This window comes from Sapajus apella, unplaced genomic scaffold (genome assembly GCF_009761245.1).
Source record: "Sapajus apella isolate SASKATOON/1434 unplaced genomic scaffold, GSC_monkey_1.0 scaffold11, whole genome shotgun sequence".
NCBI classification, from domain to species: domain Eukaryota; kingdom Metazoa; phylum Chordata; class Mammalia; order Primates; family Cebidae; genus Sapajus; species Sapajus apella.
In genome coordinates, this window is record NW_022436951.1 from 11,204,751 (window position 1) to 11,217,264 (window position 12,514).

Consider the following 12,514-nt stretch of genomic DNA (forward strand, 5'->3'; position numbering starts at 1 on the left):
TTTTTATAGTCAAATAGTATTCCGTAGTGTATATATGCCACATTTTCTTTATCTAGCCATCCGTTGATGGACACTTAAATTGGTTCCATATCTTTGCTATTGTGAATAGTGCTGGAATAAATATGCAAGTGCAGATATTCCTTTGACATACTGGTTTCTTTTCCTTTGGATTCATACCCAGTAGTGAAATTGTTGAATCTTATGGTAGCTCTAATTTCAGTTTTTTGAGGAATCTCCATTCTATTTTCCATGGTGTCTGTACTGATTCACATTCCCATCAGCAGTGTATAGGAGTTCCCTTTTCTCTACACTCTTACCATCCGTTTTTTGTCTTTTAAATAATAGCCATTCTAGCTGGGGTCAGAGGATATCTCACTGTGGTTTTGATTTGTATTTCCCTGATGATTAGTGATGTTGAGCGCTTTTCCATATAGCTGTTGGCCATTTGTATGTCTTCTTTAGAGAAATGTCTATTTGCATCCTGTGTCCATTTGAAATTATTATTATAATTTTTTGCTGTTGAGTTATTTTTGTTCCTTGTATATTCTAGATGTTAGTCCCTTGCTGGATGACTAATTTGCAAATATTTTCTCCCATTCAACAGGTTGTCTCTTCACTCTGTTGATTGTTTTCTTTGCTATTAGGAGTTTTTTAGTTAAATACGGTCCCTTTTGTTTGTTTTGTTTTTGTGGCCTGTGCTGTTGAGGTCTGAGCCATAAATTCTTTGCCTTGATCAATGTTCCGAAGTGTTTTCTCTGTTTTCTTCTGGTAGTTTTATAGCAGACACAAGAGTACTTCATCTTCAACTATTAGAAATAGAATCTGGGAATGAGATGAAAACTTCTAAATCCTGAACTCTTTGTTTTGAAAAGCTTATTCTTCTAGTTTACTTGTCTCTAACTTAAAAACAAGACCCTAAAATTCTCAGAAAACTTAGAACTTCATGTTTTTGAACAACAATAATCACTCGGTTTATTGAGTGCCTATTATGGGCCAGGAACTACACAAGCGGTGCTTTATAAGTTGTATTTTGATCCCTACAAAAACTTTCTAAAGTCATGCAACTCACTTTATTTATAATCTCACTTTATTGATGAGAAACATGTATCTCAGAGAGACTAAATAACATGCGTAAGTCACTGAGCTGGCGAGCGGTCAGAGCTGAACCCAAATCTTACGTGTGATTTGAACTCAGTGTACTTAATGAGGTTCAAGGTCTCATATTTGTTTCAAATGGTTGTGGTGACACTTTCTATTCTTAGATACGAATATGACCCAAGTTGCAGCTGATAAGGCAGGAAAGAAGCCTGTGGCTTTCTGTGGAGGTGAGAGATGATTATGTGCAATAGAAGAGGAGGGTAAGGTTTTTGCTAGTCTGCTGTTTATTTTGCAAAATATGATCATTCTTTTTTAGTGAAAAATAAGTGCAGAACTATCCTATTGAACACCAAATTGTGGCTGTTACCTTGGAGGGATTGGGTCTGAGCAGTGAATCGTGGTGCTTGGAGCCCAAACACTGTCTAGTGATATGATGATATCCAACTAGTTAATTAGTGTTTCTACCACCTGTAGTAAAGGGTGGTAGACTCTTCCTGTCTCTACTTGATCCTCACAGCTCATCCTTTCATCTCTTAAGATTCATTTTGCTTTTTGTTCATTGTAATATGATATTTACCTAAAATGGAAGAAGAAGGAAGCACAAAGCTTGCCTCTCCTCAGGTTCCTTCAGACCTTCGAGACGCCACAAGACAAGGGGAAAGACCTGATAGTTTTATATGACAGTTTGAAATTAAATGGATGATTCTTCTTCTAAGAGTTTTATTTTAAATAACTGATGGTACATATAATATTAGTTTAATACATCGCACAATGATATACATCTCTGCCTTGTCTTTTAGAAAAAAAAAATTGGAGAGATAGCATGGGAAGAAATGCCAGATATAGGTGAAGGGAAGGAAGGCAGCAAATCATGCTGCCATGTGTGTACCTATGCAACAATTTTTCATGTTCTTCACATGTACCCCCAAACCTAAAATGCAAAAAAAAAAAAAATCTCTGACAGTTTGTCAATGAGAGTTTTGGATAAGTGCATGCAAGTTATATGGCTCTGCTTAAAGATGGTGGTTTCATGTATTAGTTTTATTTGTACATTTATGTACAAATGCATGTAGACTCCACTTAAGTTTTATCAAAAAATATCATTTTAATCCTGAAAACAAGTAGATTCTCACAGTGTGACGTGTTCCATGTGTACATGCAGTTAGACCCTAATTCCATCACATGCATCCCCCATTCCTGCACTCAGGTTTTCCCATAAACTTCTACATGCGGAAAGGTTTGGTGGAACTTGAATTATCTGCATAAGTATTGCAAGATTACATTTCACTGTGATATCCTAGTTTGGTTTCTTCATTCCTTATTACCTCTTCTTCCCCCTTTCCACCCGCTGTTTGGAGCATCTAGGCTACCCAAAAAGAAAATGATTATGTGATTATGATACCAGAAAAGAGCAGTTACAGTGTGCCTTGCTAAATCATTTTTGAGCATGTATCTTACTCTGCTAGCATTCATATGGCCCATGATTACAAACATACAGAGTTCTTGAGGATTGATTAAATGTTAAAAATATAGCATCCTTTTGCATTTCTAAATGAAAATCATTAGAACAGGCTAGTAAAAATGGCAAGAGAGTACACACCCTATCGGATGAAACATTTAAATACAGATATTTCTGGTGCAAGTTTTTATGGTGTGAGAAATATTACTTAGTTCACACCTCCTTTGAATCCCTCTGCATGTTGCTGCCTCTGTGGCAGTATTTTTTATTTTATTTTTTTTAAACTAAAAAGTTACAGTGACTTCAGTGAGATTTTGTGTTAAGCTGAACTCCTCACAGCTTGATCCTCTTCTGACTTTGTAGTGAAAACCACTGTTGTTGAGTGGAATACAGGTTGCTAGTTTCTCTGCTGGACTTGGCATTGGACCCAAATGCCTCATGTTTATTTGCTGCTGCCCGATGACTGCCCAGCTGATGCATGGCTCTGAATATAGACTGGGGTATGAAAATATTTTGGGGTTCAATATCTAGGAACAGAATTTAATGACATGGATCTTCTCATAGAGCCGATTTCTGGGTTTGTGGTTTGCCCTCTTGGATTTGAGACTAATTCCAAGATGCTGATGGGTTTTAGAGGCTGGCCTCTTGGGAGGTGGCAGCTTGCCATGATGCCATCAGTTTAGACTAATGATTACGCAGGATTCTCATGAAGCAGATGGCTACTAACCACAATATTAATATTATTTTGCTTTGTAAATGTAAGGAAAAAATAATTTCCACACTTGCAAGGGAAACCTTGTTTGGATTTTATAAAGAATGATCTGCAACAGAAATAACATGCTGTCAGGACCTGTTTTATATGCTTTCATTATCAGTGACAAATTGTGATATTAATTCTATAGCAAATTTGTGCTGGGGATTTTAGCATTTCTTTCAGCCATTTCCCTCCTCTGCATAGCTAGCTGTAGAATAAAATGCTATGAATTTTACCTTGGAGGGATCAACAGCTGGATTTAAATGTTACTTCAGTAATTTGCTTAGAGATACTATTGTTTATAAATTTGAGGACTGGATATTCTTTGACAGGCTTTGGAATGAAGTGGATGTTTGAGGTAATTGCTTAGAGAATCCAGGTAGGAGAAACACTTCCACCTGGATTCCCTTAATAATGTAGCCAAAAAACAAGAGGCATTTATTTCTGTTTGAATTAGCCAGGTAATGACTTCTGTGCTCTGCCTTGTTTTGCTGACAACATTCTGGTTTATGCAGGTTGGGAGAGATGACAGTGACAGTCAGGTTCACGTTGATGGCATCCTGTGATCTGTGTAATTCAGCCTGGGGTACCAGTGATTATTTTGTTCTGATCAGCATTCTGGACCTTCTATGATGCTATTTTCAGGAGAACTCAAAACAATGGTAATTCAGGAATGCCTGATGTCACAGGATGAGGGAATTTGGCATGACTTTGCCTCCAGCATGAGAATTTTGAAATTTGGAACGTGAGGTTGGAATGGAATGCTTGGCAGCTGTGTGCATTCATTTTCCATTCCCCTCTCGGATCATCTTGAAGCCCAGCTCAGGCAATCGTGATTCATTTTCTGTAGTTCTCTTGAATAGACCAGATGTTTGGAAATGGGTTTTCACCTGTTTAGTTTTTTGACTTTCTTATTCTTGTGAAGCTCTTAAAATATAGTGTAAAAAATGGAGAACCCTATATTTTGGATTTATTCAACTAATAAGAGAGATGTAAAAATCACAAAATGCTAAGAAATGACTAACAAGAGAAGAAAATCACATGTTTTTCACAGAAAGGGCTAGAAGGAAGACTCAGTAAGGGATGATAGTCCCAGTCTGCTTAGAAGGTTCATTTTGAACTTTTGACAATTTAGTTCCAAATTCAAAAGCAGAAAAACAAAGATAGTATCCATGTGACTGTTTCTTAACAATCCATCCTTCATTATATTCAACATCTAGTTTTTGGCCACTTAGCAGTTTTGCAGCAATAAATTAGAAGGACAGGAGGTGACATAATGTGAGAAGGAAGTTTATTGACAGTGGAAGTGACAGGTGACCTTAAGTGGAAGGAGAACAATCACCACCACAAAGAAAAAAAAAAACAACAACCAGACACTGAGGGTATTGCTGCAGAAACACTATGATGAAGCCTCACAATGATGACTCTGAAACTCAAGAAAAGTTACTTTGTAGCCTGTTTCCCTTAGAATGCTACTAACACTTTTTTAAGAAGTTGAAGAACGAGTTGATGAAGTTTGGCAGCTGAGTAGCTGTGCTTCGATAGTTTGGTAATTCATTTACGTGGAATAGTTAGTTCCCAGTGATGCAGATGGTCAGGTAGCTTTGCAGGCAAGTTGCATCATATCAAATCAAACTGTGTTCTTCCCTGGGTAATAATGATTCAAGGAATAGCAGTGAAGGTCAAATATCTGATGTCATTCATATGGAGATTTATTTCTGTGGGCCTTGAAGACATTTTCGTTTTACAAACTGCCTGTTAAAATTAAAATGTCAATAGGTCAAATAACTATACGCTGGTAACCCATTGGTATTAAATTATTAGATTGTGATGGCAATGAGGTACTGTGAGAATTTGATGCAGAATGAGGACTCACTCATTTCTTGAGCTATGATGATCTCCATGCTTTGGATACTGAGGAAGATTTTAAAGACAAATTCATCCAGCTTGTTTCAGCTCTATAAATAGTTGCCCAACTTTCATTTTTACCTTCCCAGGGAATAGAAATCTAAGCTTGATGCACTGGGAACTCCCATCCATAGTGTGAGCTGTAGCTGATGCATTGGTTGGTCACTCTTTTTGACTCCATGACAAGCTTGCTGAGTTAATGATACTACAATTGCAAAACAAACCTTGCAATTAAACTGCATCTAGTTTTCTGCAAAGAGAACTCAGGGATGATTGACCATATTATGTAAGTCAGCCAGGGAAATAATAAAAATGTTCAATTCAAGCTAATACATACTTACATGGACAGCCATATTTTTGAGTGGTAATAACAAGAGAGAATAAGAGCTGGAGAGTACATTCGCAGTGAAGGAGATGATGTGGTTGTAGCTGGTGTGGACATCACGTGAAATATTGGTCAGGTGGCCCAGCTTGTGTGGAGAGAGCACTAATGGTAAACTCTACCAATCTCAGTTTCAAGTAGAAAAGCATTCTGTAGTAGGATTGCCTAGCTTTAGGGTAATCATCCATCCTAGTTTGTCTGAAATAGTTCTGGTATACTAGTTTTACTGATTTAATTATTAATTGTGCCCTATTTCACTGTCAAAAGTACTTGGGCTTTGATGATAAGTAATTATATGGTCACTCTACTTAATTCTGAATGAAACAGAAGCAAAAATATGAAGTCCATTTGGAGATGATCATTCACAGATAACCTCTCGCAGAGCCTCTTATTCCCTTACAAGTGAAATAATAAAAACACACCTGACAGTCATAAGTCTAGTTTTCTGCTTAGTAGAGAAGTGACATCAAAGCCTGCAGTAACTTCAACCTTCTCTCTCTACTCCCTTTATAGTTTACGGAGCCACCTACAACTCATGGTGGAATTGATAATAACAAGGCAAAGACTAACATTTCAGGTGAGAAATGTGGAGACAAATAATGCTACGCTTCTGAGTTTATATCTAACAGCGTATCATCCAGGAACAGGAAGGGAAAAGGTGAAGTCCAAAGATTCTGTCCAGAGAAATGTTAATGTCCCCACGCTGTCAGCCTGCTGTGTCTGGCCTGAGTGCTGTGCTCTACCCCAGAAGCCAAGCCTACCCCACATCACCAGCTGGAGAGGCTATGGGAATGAATTGTAGTGCATGGTACATTTTTTACACTCTTTATGAATGAGTCTGGAAAGCAGTTTCGGAATTTTTCAAAGTGACTTTTGGGAGTGATATTTATTATACCAGGGATAGATCTTTACAAACATGAAGAACTTGAAGGCCTGTCTCGACAGTCACACAGAGTATTTTTTATGGTGTTTTTGGTGTTGAAGATCCCTAGTTACTTTTATTTTCCCTCCCTTATGTAACATAGGTATTTTCTCACCACTAGGCTTTGGAATATTTGTGTATAGCTATCTTACACTTGGCAAAGACAATTAAGGAACTGTGCTTATCTAATTGCACTAAACCTTCATGTATTTTTGCATCTGCCTGGTATCTTTCTATATCTATTGCCTCTTTTTTTGTTCCTACTTTGAAAATACTCCTGAGAAAGGGTTAGAAGATTAAACAGGGGGTTCCACAGGATATAGTCTCAAGCCACTGGTGGAAGCATGGCAGGTATGCAGTGGGCACATGGCACATGTGGGGATATGGAAAGAAGGATTTAGGGTATGTATTAGTCTGTTTGCACACTGTTATAAAGAAATATCTGAGACTGGGCAATTTACAAAGAAAAGAGGTTTAATTGGCTCATGGTTCCACAGGCTGTATAGGAACCATGATGCTGGCATCTGCTCAGCTTCTGGGGAGACCTCAAAAAAATTCCCATCATGGTGGAAGCTGAAGGGGGAGCAGGCACATCTTACATGACTGGGGAAGGAACAAGAGAGAAAAGGGGGAAGTGATACCCATTTTTTCATTTTTTTTGTGACAGAGTTTTGCTCTTGTTGCCCAGGCTGGAGTGCAGTGGCGTGATCTCAACTCATTGCAACCTCCACCTCCTGGGTTCAAGTGATTCTGGTGCCTCAGCTTCCTGAGTGGCTGGGATTACAGGTGCTCACCACCACGCCCAGCTAACTTTTGTATTTTTAGTAGAGATGGGGGTTTCACCATGTTGACTAGGCTGGTCTTGAACTCCTGACCTCAGGTGATCTACCCCCACCTGCCAGCCTCTCAAAGTGCTGGGATTACAGGCATGAGCAATCATGCGCAGACAGTGCTACACACTTTTAAATGACCAGGCATCAAGAGAACTCACTATCATGAAGACAGTACCAAGAGGGATGGTGCTAAAACATTCATGAGAAATCCAACTTCACGATTCAGTCACCTTCCGCCATGCACCATCTCCAACACTGAGGATTACAACTGAACATGAGATTTGGTGGGGACACAGATCCAGATCATATGAGGATGAGAAGGTGGAATGAAGGGATGCAGTGCTCAGGTCCCACTGTGCCGTGTAGCAGGCATGCAGAGAACAGTGGGGCAGCTGTTAGGCCAGGGATTCCAGCAAGCAGGAGCAGAGGCCCTCAGCAAAGGTGATGTCGTGGCAGGGACCTCTGAAGTCTGATAAAGTGTAGGACAGTTGAGACTCTGGACTTAGCAGCCTCAGAGCCTGGATCTACACCCCAGCATCTCCCTTTAATAGTTGTGTGGCTTTCAGCAAGTTTCCTAATCTCTCTCTCTCTGCCTCAGTTTCTTCATCTTAAACTGGAGATAATTGCAGTATACATCCAATAGGGTTGGTGTGAGGCTTGTATGTATTTTTGTAAAGAGCTCAGAATATTTGCAGGCACATTATGAGCACTGAGTAAATGTTAGGTCTATAAAAACACCCTGACTGTTGGTTTTTGGCATGATCCTCTCCCTACAGCTGTGTGTAATGTAACACAACATTGCTGAGCCAGGAAGGACTTAGCTAACAGGACCAGCAGCAACACAGCCATAGGATACCAGCAGGATTTCTCCACAGCACAGCATGGATTCTCAAATGACTGGCTTGATTTCCCAATTCCCCTCTGGGACAAAGAAGACAAAAAATGCTGAATGCATACCATATCAAATGGAACAATTATGACCATCGGGGAATATCAATTGGCCTTAAACCAATATTCTCCTCTTGATGATAAGTGCTGGAAAACCTGAAAATCCTTCATCTCTTTTTGCCCATTCCCACACTGTAACTGGGTATGTAGAGCTGGTGTTTATCCTGTATTACTTCCTTGATAGTTGAAGATACATCATGCCTTACAATTGGGGTGATCAAAAATCCCATTTGGTTATCTTGAATTTCAAACATCTTGAACATTGATTATTCAAGTATACCAGACTCTCCTAGTTTCTAATATCAATACACAATAAACCAGCTTTTATTGAGTATATCCAGGACTGTGCGGGGGATAATGGACCTACAAGACATGGTTGTAGCCTCCTGGGAGCTTGTGATCTAGTTGAGAAATCAAGTACTAGTGTGCTTTTGAGTACTGAACTGCTAGATGCTATTACCATTACAGTCTATGGAAATGAAACCAAAAGCAGTGTCTCCCAATTCATTCTTCATTTGTGTTCTGATGGTGCACTTTCCTTTCCTACTTGTCTTGATTTACCATCTTAGTAACCCAACAGCTAATGTAGTGCTCCGGGTTGTCTGTGGCAAGTTACTAATAAACGTTTGTTAAATTAATTCCTGTCCTGCTGATTATTGACTGAACATAGGAAGATCTTGTTTTCTATGAGTTTTTGTGATTTATTCTGCTCTTGAATATCATTTTTGTACCTGAAATTTTTCCTTAAACTTGATTGTTGTCACCTCGATTTCACCGTGATTTTTTAAAACCTCTTGGTTTAAAAAAACTTGAGATCATCTATGTAAGGTGCCTAATCCAGGGCTTAGGGCATACAAAGTGATCAATGAAAATAAATTCAACCATTTAATATGTTTTTGCTCTTCTGCTAGGCACTTCCACTTCATTCTTTTCAATTGCGTGTCAATATTCAAGTCCATTTCCATTTTATGCATTTATTCTTAAATTATGGAAGATGAAAACTAAAGTGGGAAAGCATCAAGAAGAGGGTCATCTCTCTCTCCTGGGACAGAAACATGAGCTCAAGTTATATATTCTGTGGAGAGAAAGCAAGAGTAAAAACAATAAACGTCCTGAATATACTTACCATTAAGCAAGTAAAATTATTCTCCTCTTCTCACAGCTTTGTATTTGAGGCTCTGTATTTTATTTATAGCATAAATTCTTTGCTCTTTTTCAGTAGGTGCTGCTTCTTGTACTGAGCAATGGTTACTAGCGTCTATTTTTCACGCCCCACGTAATGTGCTCCTATACGCAACTGAAACTTTCAGTTCACTTGCTCATGCTTTTCACAGTGGCAACATGGAGCAGTATTTTAAAACCTTGCAAACCTCGGGTTCATCCTGGTATTGTTTATTCACATAGTCCTTACAAAATACTCCTCCTGCAAAAAGTAACTTTCATTTCTTTCTTTGAGCTTAGTTTGATAAAAATACAGCATGGCTCAGTTGGAGTTTGTGATTTTTTCTAATTTCAAATTAGGGTTTTCTTGTCACTGACAGGATCCCCCCCAACCTTGGAAGATGAATTGCATTTTATCATTTATCTCAGAGGAGTCCTTTGAAATGAAGCAAGGAAGTGGCTCTACATTTTTAAATAGATGATTTGTTACAGGACTATGACCATAATGGAAAACATGCCGACTCCCTTGAGGTTTCTGATTCCAAGCCATGACTGCACATTGAATTTCATCAGAGTTCGCCTGGCTGGTGGGGATTGGGGACCATCTTCCTTCTCCATCATGGATGTTACCATTTTGATTCTGAGTGTTAAAGAAGAGACTTCAAAAACAGGATCTCTTGGTGCATTTACATGGTTTCTTGGCATGGTATGTTGACATCTGATACACAGACCCTTTGTCCATTTCCATTACAGCATCCACTAGGGAGACCAGAAAACTACTGGTTGTGATTTCATTTAGTGCTTGTTCCAAGTGAAGCAATCTCTTTTGATTTGCCCATAAAATTAATTCAGTTTAAATATATAATTAATCCGGGAAAGTGATGGAGATAAGCATATTTACTCTCAACTTGAGAATTTGCTGTTCATTCAAGATTAACTCTGGTTGTGCAAAGACACAACATTGTTCTTTTCTTTAACCTAGAAGACTAGTTTATCTTCATTTGTGTTGGGTGACAAAAAACCTCAGTGTTCAAGATGCCGAAACGCTGGTTATTCTTCAGGAATGGCTCAGAAAACTTATCCCATTCAGACCTCATATTTAATTTATAAGGCATAGCCAGTATCCAAACTATGGCCTTTGCCAGCCCCACACAGCATCTGAAACTCTTCAGGCTTCTATTATTTCATACAACCACCATCTCTTATTGTCTACTCTAGGTGGACAATTAACCAATTCACTAAACTTGTATCTAGGTCTGAAGAAGAGAAAAAAGACCAGTTATGAAAGGTTTTGTAACTTAGACTTTTGGATACTACAAACCTCTGTCTTTTGTAAGACACTCTTGGTATACTTTTAAACCTTAGGTCCTTTGTTTCCTATGCTCTACAGTATTTATGTGAAGCAAGCAGTGTATGAGCCAAGAGAAACTGAGATAGAAGAGAAATAAGAACTATCTGTGACTTAAGCATTTTAACTGCAAGTAGTAAATAATGATGCATTCAGTAAGACATATTAGAATGAAGAGGCAGGAGATATAAAAAAATCTTCTGTATAATTATATTCCTTCTGTATAACTTTCCCCCCATATCCAATACATACACTTGTATTTAGAAGACAACTTATAAATCATCTTGGGGGCTACTGCATTTAATGCAATGTCTGTGTGGGTGACCAGTTGGCAAGGCAGTGATCGATGGACTCACAAAACTAGGTCCGGTGGTTCAAATGTAGTTCAGCTTGGCGGTGACTAAAAGTCTTTATGATCCAGCGATTGTTCAGCGACCTGGATGAAATGAATTGGTCTCTTTCCTAGTGAATAGCTGTCCATGTCACAAGACTAGAATGTAACTGGTACTAATTGTCTCCCTGGTTGATAGTCTCAGCAACAGGGTTAAAGGGGTCATAAGGAAAGGTGACAAAATGCTCTTTCTTTTCACACCATTGCTCATGTATTGAGCTCATTGCACCAGGTCACCCTATTCACTGGGCAGAGAGGAGGAAACTATTCATTGTTGCAACCTGAGTTAAACTGAGCCTATCTTAAATGACATGTCCTCAATCTTTTGATGATCTCTGTTACCAAATCTTTATTCATGCTGAATTTAGTCCAGCATCTTCACCCCCTGGGGGTCAAAAGCAAAAGCAGTGTTAGAAAAGCAAAAACAAAAACAAAAACAAAAACAAAAACATAGTCCTGAAAATGACAGGTTTCTCCTCGTTTAGAGCAAAATGTAGATTTAAAAGATTCATAAAGTTAACTTCATAGTTTCTTTATAATTATTTCCTGTTAGAGAGTTGACTTAAAATTTACTCTCATCAATGCTTGTCCTTCGGGACCCATGAAAACAAGCCCGTGAGTTCAAGACCAGCCTGGGAAACACAGCAAGACTTCATCTCTACTAAAAATGAAAAGTTAGCTGAGTGTAGTGGTGTATACCTGTGGTCCTAGCTACTTGGGAGGCTGAGTCAGGAGGGTAGCTGGGAAGTTGAGGCTGCAGTGAGTTATGATTGTGCCACTGAACTGTAGCCTGGGTGCCAAAGTAACACCCTGTCTCAAAATAAATACATAAAAACAAAGGTATATATATATATATGTGTATATATATATATATATATATATATATGGCATCCACTAGGGAGACCAGAAAACTACTGATATACACACACACACACACACACACACACACACACACACACATATATATACCAGTATATATATATATATATATATATACACATATATATATATACACCCCTATATATATACACACACACACATATATATACACACACCTATATATATATATACACACACACACACCTATATATATACACACATACCAATATCTATCTATCTATATATATACACACACACACACACACACATACCTATATATATACACACATACCTATATATATATATATATATGTATATAGATAGATATATATAGGTATATATAGATAGATAGATAGATATAAGTATGTGTGTGTGTATATATATATATATACACACACACATACCTATATATATACACATACCTATATATA

General features: G+C 38.2%; 1 long non-coding RNA gene across 1 annotated transcript; it reads left to right on the top strand.

Annotated features, from left to right (window-relative positions):
- Nucleotides 1–457: 457 nt before the first annotated feature.
- On the top strand, nucleotides 458–9,772 carry LOC116552159. The gene is made up of 3 exons (XR_004269248.1): nucleotides 458–646; nucleotides 8,455–8,459; nucleotides 9,761–9,772. It is a non-coding gene; the product is annotated as an uncharacterized LOC116552159 (long non-coding RNA).
- The last annotated feature ends 2,742 nt before the right edge of the window (nucleotides 9,773–12,514 follow it).